Genomic DNA, 14,125 nt, shown 5'->3' with positions numbered 1-14,125 from the left:
TGAACACAAACAGGACATTAACCCAAAGTGAATTCAATTTACCACTTGAAAGAATATATTTGTAGCATTTTGTCATCACTGTTTTCCAAGTTATGCCAACAGTTCGATTGTTTGTGTCTCTAGTCTTACCACAACAAACATATTAAGCCAACTTCAACTTCCTTTATTATTGGTTATTAGAGATATTGTCCAAGACTGTCAAAAAGAGGTGCCTAGCGATGTGACACTTAAATGCATAATTTCAAAAAGACTGAACACTCTCAGCTCCCAGTTTTTCTGGGAAATCAGGTTAAAATTTATTTAGATGTCCAACTACAGACACCCATTCTTGAAAATCTTGAACATTGTATCTGCAAAATGGGAAAAATCAGAAAAGGGGGGGCAGGGAGATTGTCTGGCTTAGAGCAGCAATGGGATCACAAATAGGAGAATCCAGGAAAATAGAGGAAAGTAATAGAAAACATTTATCATTAATATGTAAAAGTTTGCCTTCCTTTTATTGCAGGAAAATGATTTTTAAAATTAAAAACTCTAATATAAAAGGAAGAAAAAGACAAGCTATCTCTCTGGATTCCAAGCACTGCAAGCAGACCCTGATCCAAAATACACTGAGGGCAATTGGAATCTTTCCACTGATTTCAATGAGCTTTGGATCAGGCCCATATTTGCCCCCTCCATCCTCTCTGCAGGAAAATCTCAGGTCAAGGATATAAAATTCCACCACATTCCCCTTGTAGAGTTTTCTGAGGATCTATTGGAGAGAGTGAACCCACCCCCACACCTACATTGCAGACCCATGGATTTTGAGAGATCCACTGGAGGCTAGGGCTTTGGGAATAACATGACTAGATTTCCCCAATGAAAAACCAGGATCAGTTGCATAGTGGGGATTAAAGATTCTGCTCCCTTCTTCTCTCATATCAGCCACCCCCCCAAAAAAAGACATAATGCTGCCTCTTTTCTCACAGACTAATTCCCCTCAATTAATGCTACCCCTTCCCCTTCCCCTCCCCACCCTCAGTACTCATCACACTGCAAATATTTTTACAACATCCTGTGAGTGGCATCTCAAGAGAGTTTGAGCTTATTTTGTGGGCAGAGCTTGGAGGAATACTGCTACCACCTTCTTATCCCACCCCCAGTTCAGTCCATGGACAGAAACAGTCAGGACACCACATTGTCACTCCAAACTGGGACAATCCTGGTAAAATGTGTGTGGGTGGAGCCATTGTACCTCTGAGTTGCTTTCAGAATTCCCTTATCACATCTTTGGTCCATATATTGGAGAGTCCAAGAGAGCATGAATTCATTCTGGTACCATACTCTGAGACCTCAAGTGAGAGGTAGAAGGTCCATGTCATGAAGCGGGAGGCAAATCAAGGTCGATACAGAGTCAGATATATATTCAGCATTAAATCCGGTGTGGAACTGCTGCAGGGTTTAAACTGGGGGGTTGAATCTACTATTAATTACAGTGCTATTACAGTAGTACATACTATTGTCCGTATATACAAATGTTTGAATGATGATACATAGAGAACCTCAACAAGCCATAGCCCTTCCCTTCCCGGTCACAATTTCAGGTCTCTGCAAAATGGGGAGAGAATGCCCTCCAGAGTCAGTATTCCTGCCTTTAGCACTCCCTTGACAGAGTTTCTTAGGATTTTAGTGGGTGATTTCAGCCACTGTAAACTGTCAAAACAGCTATGTCTACATCTGCTGATAATCTAACCCAGTGAGTTCATTTCATTGTCATTCATGCAGTCATATCACTCATTAGAGGATTTAGACGACTCCTCTGAAATCACAAAAACACTCATAATGCTGACACCTCCATGAAGTTCAGCTTGAATGTTTATTTTTCTGAAAATTCACGGGATGTTCTCTTCCTATTTTAAAAGATTTAATCATCCAGGCAGAAAGCAGTAACAATACCATATGCCTGAGCTGATTAATTACACAACAAAGTCAACACTTCAAACAAGCTATAGTTTGAGATTTTTCATCTAAAGTATTTAAGGAATACGTATTAACAAACACTCTATGAATACCTGGATCAGGTTACAAAGGATTCAATAACCACAATCAGAAAAACCTGCGTTCATATGTATTTATATTCCAGTATTACTAATGACATGTTCTGCTGTGAAGAGCACTTCCTAATTCTGATTATTCCTGCATTGAAAACTGGTTATTTCCTCCCAGAAATGAACATTCTAGTGCAGTGCTACCAATATCAATCTCCAGTTCACAAAGAAAGAAAGAAAACTTCTTTATTTTACCTTCTTCCTCTAAACTCAGTGTTCCACTATCAATAAATGGACAAAATGTGACTAATTGGAAGAAATAGAGCATATGATGATATTGGTGTACAAGGCTTGGAACACGGACATGTCCATCTCTTTAAACCAAAATGTTTTACTTTTAAGGTTTAGAATAAAATTCAGTCAGTCAATTACAATGCAGGCAGAGGGGATTCAGCTAGGCAGCAAACTTAGTAATTAAATAGCAGAAAAGTACAACCTGTTAGTCTAATGGGTTGGAAGAGAAGGGGGTGGGGAGAGAATAGACATTAAAACAGTCAATAATATTATATAGCAGGCTAGGAAATTAGGTTTAAACAAAATTAGAATAAGATCACATCCAGGGAAATAAACTTGGCACAGTAATTTGGCTGACCTAGCAGCTAAAGAGCAGGTAACATTTTGGACCTCAGACAAATATAAAACAATTGTCTGACTTTAGAAATCTTTGATTAATTCCTAACGAAAAAGGACACTCCTTCCTCCCTCCCCTTTTCTTCTTTTTCCATTCATTTACTTTGTAGTTTTTTTTTGTCCTCTTGTTGTCGATGTTCCCCTCATTTTGGGGGGCAAAACAAAAATCAATAAAAAAAAATAAAGAAAGAAGGGAATAAGAACTAAGAATAATGGAGGAAGAAAGATGAATTAAACAGCCACCTCGGAGATGTTAGAATGGAGAAAATAGAATGGTAAGCATTGATTTGAAATGCTCCACTTTAGCTTGTGCCTACTGCTTTCAGTGCAATTTTAAATTATGCACAGGTGTAAGTGTGACAATGCTAAGGTGCTCTCGTGCAACAATCAACCATATTTCCTACCACATTTCTCACAAAAGATCAAAATGCCATCAGATCCTTAAAGAAAATTTGTCACCTCCTATTCCAGGGTTAATTTGAAAATTTCTAAAATAATTTAGTTATCTCCCTATCCTGAATTTATATTCTTCCAGTGCCAACCTTGTTTCAGGGCCCAATTCAGTGATTTTTTGTCAGAATATGGGTGCAGAAGATGGTTCAGTAATAACTAAAGTATTTATATTATGCTCATCACCATGGCAGCAAAGCCTCTATTCATTTTTGCATTACATAGCATGGATACTGGAATTGAGATTTACAGAAGTGGTTTGATCCAGTTCCTAGTGGGCCAAACCTGACCTCCCCATACATCAATGTGAAAATGGTGTCACTCTTGACTTTAGTTACTCCCAATTTACACTGGCGTAAGAAAGATCAGAATCATGCACTCTGTAAGAAAGGTCTAAATTAAAGGTCAGTTATGATGGGTTTGAGTGGTATTACATGATGACCACAAAAGCTGCAAACTAGCAAGTAATGGAGAATGGGAAACATAAGCTATGTCTGAGAATATACAACACCCTTACAGCTTCTTTAGAAATTAAACTGCCCATCCCTACCTTTGCTACCCTGGCCTCCTGTATAGGTGGTACAATAGCTACATCTGTCTCTGAAGTAATACCAGAATTTAGTGCTACTTTCTGCTTGGATTAGAAGGGATTTTGCTTTTTATTTGAAGCACCAGTAAAAAGAGAACATTCTGGGGAAGTTGGCAGTGACCCTAGCATTTTGTATTCATTTGAGGACACATGCCTCTGCATGCGACCTCTTTGCCTTCTCCAATTTGATCAGATTCTCATCCACAGTAACCTGCTTCAGCTTCTACCTTCAAATGCAGTAATAAAGTAAAATAAAGTGGGAAAAGGCATTAATTGCTCTTCCAGTTAGGAGACAAAAAAGGAAGCAAAAAAACCTTCTGCACAAAGATGACATTTTTTCCAATGCTTGTCAATTTTTCCCTTCCCTACAATAATTTCTCTCAATGTTTGCTCACACCCACATAAGCAATCTCTCACAAAAGCTCTTCAGACTCCAAAGGCCAAATGATGTACCAGGTGCACACATATTTCCACTGAAGTTTCTTCTGGGAGCAGAATTCGGCTGGCTGTGACAGCACTAGGCATGCAGATAAGATTCACAGCAAGAAAAGGGGTTCACTGATGCAACTTTCCACTCCTAACCTTTAGATCCTACCTCTGCTGACACACACCCACCCACCCACCCCCTTAGTTTGGTGAGAAGACCATATCCTATATGGGAGCAAAGATGGTGGTGAAGAAGACTGTAGATCAGGGGTAGGCAAACTTTTTGGCCCGAGGGCCACATCGGTGTTGCAAAACTGTATGGAGGGCCGGGTAGGGAAGGTGGTGCCTCCCCAAACAGCCTGGCCCCTGCCCCCATCCGCCCCCTCCCACTTCCTGCCCCTTGACTGCCTCCCTCAGAACTCCTGACCCATCCAACCCCCCCTTCTCTTTGTCTCCTGACCGCCCCCTGGGATCCCACCCCCCATCCGAGTCACCCCTGCTCCCTGTCCCCTGACTGTCTCGCCCCCTATCCACATCCCCGTCCCCTGACAGGCTCTCTGGGACTCCCATGCCTATCCAACCACCCCTGCTCCTCATCCCCTGCCCGCCCCCCAGGACTCCCTGCCCCTTATCCAACCCCCACCCCGTTACCATGCTGCTCAGAGCAGCAGGAGCTCTCAGCCTTGCTGCCTGGCTGGAGCCAGCCACGCTGCTGCACTGCCCGGAAGGAGCGGCAGGCCAAAGCGCTGGCGGCATGGTGAGCTGAGGCTGTGCGGGAGGGCAGACAGCAGGGGAGGGGCCGGGGGCTAGCCTTCCTGGCCGGGAGCTCAAGGGCCGGGCAGGATGGTCCCATGGGCTGGATGTGACTCACAGGCCATAGTTTGCCCACTTCTGCTGTAGATGCTAGTCCACCACTGATTGTGATAGCAACCACAACCTCACTCTTAGAGCTTGTTAGGAAATTTTTGACAAAATAGGCTTTCAACTGAAATTGCTGATTTGCTGAGAATGGAATTTCAGGGAAGGGGGGAGGAGAGAGCGCCCAGAATATATAATAAACCAATGGTTAGGGTTCCCACTTGGGATATGCTCTCAGTCTGGTTTTTTTTGCCCTCAAAAAATTGGAAAGGTTTCAGTTTCATTCCACTTCAAAATGAAACCAGGTACATGAAATATTTCAAGGTTTCTGAAAGAGAATTCTTGCTTTCTTGCTCTACTCACTGTATCATTCCAACAAGTGAAGTAACTGCTAGTAAAACAAAAATTAGGTCCAAAGTTACTCAGTGCAGTAAAGTATTTCTGTGGTTCTTTTATACTCAATTATAGACATCTTCAGTCTCCAACCCTAACCTGGCTGATTGCCTATTTGTCCCCATTTCCCTCCTTCATTGTGTTTAAGGTCTGCTTTGCATTGTGATCATTTAATTAATTTGTGAGCTTGCTCTTAGTTATACCTGTCAGTTATATAGTGCCAGTGCTTAAATACAAAGAGGATAGGACTTCAGAAAAGCAGACTTTGACTCCCTCAGGGAACTGATGGGCAGGATCCCCTGGGAGAATGAGGGGGAAAGGAGTCCAGGAGAGCTGGCTGTATTTTAAAGAATCCTTAGTGAGGTTACAGGGACAAACCACCCGATGTGTAGAAAGAATAGTAAATATGGCAGGCGACCAGCTTGACTTAACAGTGAAATCCTTGCTGCTCTTAAATACAAAAAAGAAGCTTACAAGAAGTGGAAGATTGGACAAATGACCAGGGAAGAGTATAAAAATATTGCTCGGGCATGCAGGAGTAAAATCAGGAAGGCCAAATCACACCTGGAGTTGCAGCTAGCAAGAGATGTTAAGAGTAACAAGAAGGGTTTCTTCAGGTATGTTAGCAACAAGAAGAAAGTCAAGGAAAGTGTGGGCCCCCTACTGAATGAGGAAGGCAACCTAGTGACAGAGGATGTGGAAAAACCTAATGTACTCAATGCTTTTTTGCCTCTGTCTTCACGAACAAGGTCAGCTCCCAGACTGCTGCACTGGGCAACACAGCATGGGGAGTAGGTGGCCAGCCCTCTGTGGAGAAAGAAGTGGTTCGGGACTATTTAGAAAAGCTGGATGAGCACAAGTCCATGGGGCTGGACGGCTGCATCTGAGAGTGCTAAAGGAGTTGGCGGATGTGATTGCAGAGCCGTTGGCCATTACCTTTGAAAACTCATGGCGAGCGGGGGAAGTCCCGGCTAATGTAGTGCCCATCTTTAGAAAAGGGAAGGAGGATGATCCTGGGATCTACAGGCCAGTCAGCCTCAGCTCAGTCCCTGGAAAAATCATGGAGCAGGTCCTCAAGGAATCAATTCTGAAGCACTTAGAGGAGAGGAAAGTGATCAGGAACAGTCAGCATGGATTCACCAAGGGCAAGTCATGCCTGACTAATCTAATTGCCTTCTATGACAAGAGAACTGGCTCTGTGGATGAGAAGAAAGCGGTGGACGTGTTGTTCCTTGACTTTAGCAAAGCTTTTGACATGGTCTCCCACAGTATTCTTGCCGGCAACTTAAAGAAGTATGGGCTGGATGTATGGACTATAAGGTGGATAGAAAGTTGGCTAGATTGTCGGGCTCAATGGGTAGTTATCAATGGCTCCATGTCTAGTTGGCAGCCGGTATCAAGTGGAGTGCCCCAAGGGTCAGTCCTGGGGCTGGTTTTGTTCAATATCTTCATTAATGATCTGGAAGATGGTGCGGATTGCACCCTCAGCAAGTTTGCAGATGACACTAAACTTGGAGGAGAGGTAGATACGCTGGAGGGTAGGGATAGGATACAAAGGGACCTTGACAAATTAGAGGATTGGGCCAAAAAAAATCTGATGAGGTTCAACAAGGACAAGTGCAGAGTCCTGCACTTAGGATGGCAGAATCCCATGCACCGCTACAGACTAGGGACCAAATGGCTAGGCAGCAGTTCTGCAGAAAAGGACCTAGGAGTTACAGTGGATGAGAAGCTGGATATGAGTCAACAGTATGCCCTTGTTGCCAAGAAGGCCAATGGCATTTTGGGATGTATAAGTAGGGGCATTGTCAGCAGATCGAGGGACGTGATCATTCCCCTCTATTCGACATTGGTGAGGCCTCATCTGGAGTGCTGTGTCCAGTTTTGGGCCCCACGCTATAAGGAGGATGTGGAAAAATTGGAAAACGTCCAGCGGAGGGCAACAAAAATGATTAGGGGACTGGAACACATGACTTATGAGGAGAGGCTGAGGGAACTGGGATTGTTTAGTCTGCGGAAGAGAAGAATGAGGGGGGATTTGATAGCTGCTTTCAACTACCTGAAAGGAGGTTCCAAAGAGGATGGATCTAGACTGTTCTCAGTGGTAGCAGATGACAGAACAAGGAGTAATGGTCTCAAGTTGCAATGGGGGAGGTTTAGGTTGGATATTAGGAAAAAATTTCACTAGGAGGGTGGTGAAACACTGGAATGTGTTACCTAGGGAGGTGGTGGAATCTCCTTCCTTAGAAGTTTTTTAAGGTCAGGCTTGACAAAGCCCTGGCTGGGATGATTTAGTTGGGGATTGGTTGGGAGCAGGGGGTTGGACTAGATGACCTCTTGAGGTCCCTTCCAACCCTGATATTCTATGATTGAGTCTCAAAATACATTTTCCCCCTTATTTAGCTTTAAAGGAAAAACTTTCTTCAACTCCACACACGTGTGTATGTTCACAGACTAAAATGGGAAGGACGTTTAGCACAATATAGTCATCTCCTTTTAAAATATTCTTGTTTTCCACTTAGCTGAAGTTTAAAATGAAATCAGACCATCTTAATGTTGAACCTTCACGTTAACAGAATCTAATTATAGCTACTAAGTGACCCCATGGGAAATGCAGTGACAGGGAAAGCATCTTTAAAAGAGAATGGTTGTTGCTTTTGTTCACATATTTCAAAACCAAGGAGAAACTTGACTGGTGAATATTATTATTCACACAAGAAATGTCCTTTCACATTATATAAAGTACACAAAAATATGGAGCGACAGAGGAAAAGTTGGTGAACATCTCTCAAAAAAGATAAGTGACAGGAGAAACATTTAAAAGAAAAAACTTCAAGACCTTGTCTACACACAGAAGTTGCTCTAATTTGCATTAACTTAAAACCCTGCATATTACCTACACTTCTAAATGAATTTAAAAACAGTTATGTTGGTTTAGCATGGACCTGTAAATTCACTGACAAGTTAAATGGAAAAAAAGAGACAGGTTCAAACAAATGTAAGCATCCACAAAGGTGTTTGAACTAGTGTAAATAAAGAGACACCTTTAATTAAACTTGTGCGTAGTGTGTGTGCGTAGACCAGGCTTAAGCCGTCCTTGTTAAGCCACATTCCTAGGTGTTCTTGGTTCACTACTTAAGGTGTGATTAAGTTAAATAAAATTAATTCCAAGAATATGGTGTTTCAGCTTTGCAGACCATGTTCAAATGCAATTCCATAAATAAATTTACAGTAGAGAGGCTGTGGATTCTGCTCCTAATTCTCAAATGCCTCATCTGTCCCAACCCATTGTTTCAGGGGTGTGATGCTATTCAAAAGGCATCAAAAACAAATTCAGAGTGCGCCCCCCCCCATCTACTCAATTCTGAAATGTCTCCACTGCTTTCCATCCCCCCACTCCCTTTTCTTATCCACCATAAGTGTCTATCTTATCTATACCTTGGTAATATTTGACAATTTTCATCTACTTTTTTATTAATGAATGAATAATTTCAGATGAAAGGTAGAAAATTAAAACCATTAAAAGAGAATTGTTGAAATAATGCAATAATCATCCTGTGGAACTCATTGCTACAAAGTATAATTGTGGCAAAGAGCTTAGTAAGATTCAGAATTAATTATTTACATGCATTATAAGAACATAAGTTATGTTAGACCAAGTAAAAATATGAGATATCTGAACCCTTGTGCTTCAGGATCAAATCGTCCACTAAATGCCCAGTGACAGGAACAAACTTCTCATATGGGCAAGTTATTTTCTACAGCCATTATAAAGTTTCTTAAATCTCTGGTATTGATTCTTGTGAGACAGGATTCTGGACTAGATGGAACACTTGTCTAAAATTCCACTCAGTTCCCATAATTCCTACATTTTACTGAATGGTGCCCTTTATTATAGTCATTCTTAGACCAGCTGGATCCAGTGAAGCCTACATTAAAAGTCTTCTCCTCATCCAAAGCACCGGGTCTCACTCCAACTTTTGGTCCAATAACCTCTTCACTCAGCCTCCTGATCTCTAACCTATCCCTACATTCTACCCCATCAGCTCGCTTTCCAACAGTTTATTATACTTACACCTCTGTGATGCTGTATGATTGAATAGGACTGTTTATATAATTGATATTGCCACTGTGGTACAAGATTTGTTGCAATTATATAAAGTATGTCATGTAAGTAGCCAATGGAAAAGTTATATGTTAAATATGATTATCCTGTTTATATGCATATATTATTTTTGTATCTGAAGTTATGAATGCTGGCTATGTATTGGCATCATGCACCTGTAATGTATTCCTGGGTAATACCCACCAGGTAAAACTTTACATTAAGGCCAGACAGCTACATATTGATAGCCCATCAAGGAGAAGAAACTCATCCCATCCAGATAGCTCTTCCTGTGGAAACCTCAGCAAGAATATTGGCAATGGCTACCGCCTATGAGGTCATCAACCCATGTAAGACATGTGATATGATCATGTGCTCCGGACTCCATTTTAGGCCAGTAACTTTCCACAAAGAGTAAATTTCCAGGTACTTGGCAAAGGATACAAGAGACTCCTGAGATGTCACCATTTTGGCTCTTTCCTACCTTGACTCTCTGGACTGTGGATTTACAACGAAAAAAGATCATTTTGACCTATGGACTGAGGACATTCCAATCTTTTGGAAGTCAGCAGAGACTTTATAAACCAACAGTTTATTCCATCACTGCTACACACCTGATACAAGGACTTTTTAATTATTTTGTATGTACGTGATTAACCATTTTAACTCTCCTCTTTTTTCTTATTATTAAACCTTTAGTTTTAGTTACTAAAGGACTGTAATCAGCTTGATTACTGAGTAGTACCTGACTAAGTGGCTGATCTCATCGGATTAGAAGGACCCTATATTTGATTAAATTGTTTTTCTGTAACCAATCAGAGTCCAGTGTCTAGGTGGTGAGACTAGGATCGGAATTCCTAAGGAGACTGCATTTTTGCTCTTATTAACCGGTGTGGTGAGACAGAAGTTTACTTTTGTTACTGTCTTGGTATAATCTAATGATAGAATCATCACCAGTTTGGGGTGAGTCTGCCCTAGTTCTCAGCAGTTTGTCCTGAATGTGGGTGTCAGCAGTGACCCCCTGAGGCATGATGACACCCTCCTCCAAGATTTCAGTCAGAGTCCTACACATCAGTTCCCTGCCTTTCAGGATCTTCTGCCATCCCTGCCACCCAGCACCCCTGACAGCCTTACTCTTTTACAGCAGAGTTATGGAAGACAGAAGAAGTTTGAATGAAGAGAGAGAATGCAGTGAAATCTCCATATTTCCTCCACAGCATAAGTTTCCACTCATCTAGCTCAGGTCCGGGCATGGGCCCTAACCAGAGAAGCAGTTACCTCATAAGGAGTCAGTCAGTAACATATCCAAAATCAAAATCAAGAGACCCACCTTTAAGGCCCCTGCTATAGCAAGCACATACCTTCTTTTCCCAACCATGGAACTGGCGAGGGATAGCTCAGTGGCTTGAGCGTTGGCCTGCTGAACCCAGGGTTCTGAGTTCAATCCTTGAGGGGGCCACTTAGGGATCGGGGCAAAAATTGGGGATTGGTCCTGCTTTGAGCAGGGGGTTGGACTAGATGACCTCCTGAGGTTCCTTCCAACCCTGATATTCTATGATTCTATGGCATACTGCAGATACTGAAAGATTATAAACAAGAACGGGGGGGAGGGAGGAGAGAACATAGAGTTATTAGATTAACTTTGCCCACACCGTAAATCCTTTGATTTTATTAATTTTATATCAAGCATGACAAACTCATTGGACCAAGCTCAGAGGTGATGCAAGTTGTGATATAAGTGACATTGTCAGTAAGCTGCAGAAAATTTCATTCTGCCAGATCCTCAGCTGCTATAATCAGTGTAAAACCTCTGAAAATAATGGAACTTCACTGATTATAGCAGCTGAGGATCTGGCCCCAACTATCTGATTCTTCACTGCCTTCTGTTTTCTGTTGTCATTGATGTCTGTACAAAATGAATATAAAACACAAACATTCTGACTAGGTAGCATTGTATATTCACTTTACGTGGATGTAAGTGAGTATACCAGGAGCAGGTCAGAGGAGGAGCAGGCCTGAAAGGGCAGAAGCATGGGGTTCTAGCAAGAAAAGCAACTGACAGAAGAAAGCATGTTATCATAGCCTGTCCTCAAGCATGCTTAAACTTGCACCCTCCTGTCAGTAACTCTCTCTTCTACAAGTTCTTCCTTGTGCTTTTTAGCAGCATTTCTCACCATGATGTGGTTCCTGAAGATGGCTCACTGACTCTGGATAAAGTGTTATATATCAATTTTTACTCCAAAACACCTTTACGTGCACACCCATTCACACCAATAATCATTAACACCTGAAAATACTACCACCAAACATAGCTCTTCTCTACATGTAAAACGTTAGAGTGACACCATAGCACTTCAGTATAGAGACTGCCCACACCCCATCAGCATAGGCAATCCATGAAAGGCAGCAGCTAGGTCAATGGAAGAATACTTTCATCGATCTAGCACGGTCTACATGGGAACTTAAGCTAATCTAACTATGTTACTCAAAAGCATGGATTCTCACACCCCTGAGCGATGTAGTTAAGCCGACCTAACTTCTTAGCATAGACCATGCTGTGCTCACTGTGATTCTGTCTAGTTCTTTCACTCACCACTCAGACAAATATTGGAATAAACATGTTTTATTCTCCCTCCATATCTATAGGGTGCTGATTTCCTTAGACGCTGACATTTTAGAAATGTCATAGTTTATGAGGAAATAATGAAAACCCAGGTAACATGGCAGAACACTGTGACCTTTAACTGAGGTATTGATACGAGTTCTTAAGGGAGCTCAGTAAAAAAATTCAGAGGTAAAAATTCAGGTTCCAATAACTAATTGAGGACTTCAAAGGTCATAGCTTTAGCAGCAATTTAGTCTGCAAGCTAGAGCCAGCAAAGCTTTTTCTATTTCCTACTTGTTGCCTGTGATGTGATTTTTGCAAATGACCTGCTTAGCCACGCATTATAGATGGATGTTTTCTTTGTTGCTTGGAGCAGGCTTTGCAGTCAGCTACCAGCATAATCAAAAGTAAAGAAATTATCTGGTATTAAGGTCAGCAGTTAGGATTCAGATTTTATTGATGTTTTTCTGTGCTTAGCAGTTATAATAATTTTGTATGAGAGCTACAGTACAGTAAGTCTGGCGTATATTCTCAGCAGCTATGTATTTCCAGTTGGCCAACTCATAAAGCTTGGACGGCTGTTTATGTGGCAGTAAAAGTTGCAAAAGGGACTTGTACTCTCTGTGGGACTGCAATGCAGAGCTAACTGGGAGATTATGAGGAGATGTAAGGAACTTTTACTGTGTTTGTGGCTTATAACTATCATGACTTGTTTTCCGTGTGGAATAACATTAAAGAAAAGTGAAGTAGCAGCAAGTGGTGTTTTTGTTCAGATGCAGCCTGCAATGGAGGAGTTACAGACTGCAGGCTCCGTCATGGAGACCTTATTCTTGTTCTGTTAATATAAAATAAAGGCCATTCTGAATGAAAGGTTAGCGAGTTGCTCTTTAAGTATGGGGGAAAAAAAAAAAAAAAAGACATAGCTAGCACAGGTAGCAATGCCTGCATTGAATGCCTGACACTTAGAAAACTATTTTCACTTGTTTAGAAAACTTTGGCACACTTAAACCGTTAGGGCTGAAACTTTTTATGCTGAATGCTGCCTCTAGCAAGTTGTTTTTTTAAAACATTTTAAATGGTTCAGCCATTTCTCAGAATAAAGTAGGGGCAATGCATTGTTTTGACCAATGTTTTAACCATTCTGTTCAGAAGCTCAGGTGTCTCTATGGTTTGGTGTGAGGTCTGGAAATTTCATCGGTGCTAGCTCTGCACACCAGGGATGAGTCTTCCCCTTCTTCTTGGACCCCTCCAACCCAGAACAGAAAAAAAACCACTCAGACTGGTCAGAGTTATAAGTTCCCATATCCTCAGTAGAGGTTAGGGCTTGGCATCTAAATCTCTGAAGAGTCCATCTGCACTGAGCATGCTCCATCCTCTCATGGATGTGGAACTGTACCAAACACCTTACTGAAATCTAGGTAAATTAGATCCACTGCATTTCCTTTGTCTAAAAAATCTGTTACTTTCTCAAAGAAGGAGATCAGGTTGGTTTGGCACGATCTACCTTTTGTAAAACCATGTTGTATTTTGTCCCATTTACCATTGACCTCAATGTCCTTAACTACTTTCTCCTTCAATTTTTTTTTCCAAGACCTTGCCTACTACAGATGTCAAACTAACAGGCCTGCAGTTACCCAGATCACTTTTTTTCCCTTTCTTAAAAATAGGAACTATGTTAGCAATTCTCCAGTCATACCGTACAACCCCTGAGTTTACAGATTCATTAAAAATTCTTGCTAATGGGCTTGCAATTTCATGTGCCAATTCCTTTAATATTCTTGGATGAAGATTATCTGGGCCCCCCGATTTAGTCCCATTAAGCTGTTTGAGTTTTGCTTCTACCTCAGATATGCTAATATCTGCCTCCATATCCTCATTCCCATTTGTCATGCTACCATTATCCCTGAGATCCTCATTAGGCTCATTTAAGACTGAAGCAAAGTATTTGTTTAGATATTGGGCCATGCCTAGATCATCATTAA

The 14,125-nt window shown here is 41.6% G+C and overlaps 1 pseudogene; it reads right to left on the bottom strand.

Moving 5' to 3' along the window:
- Positions 1-14,125, bottom strand: part of LOC102934337 — a 156,986-nt pseudogene that overhangs the window by 67,514 nt on the left and 75,347 nt on the right.

Source organism: Chelonia mydas, chromosome 8 (genome assembly GCF_015237465.2).
Source record: "Chelonia mydas isolate rCheMyd1 chromosome 8, rCheMyd1.pri.v2, whole genome shotgun sequence".
Lineage (NCBI taxonomy): Eukaryota > Metazoa > Chordata > Testudines > Cheloniidae > Chelonia > Chelonia mydas.
The sequence above is the reverse complement of the archived record's forward strand: the minus strand, read 5'-3'. Positions and strand labels throughout refer to the sequence as shown.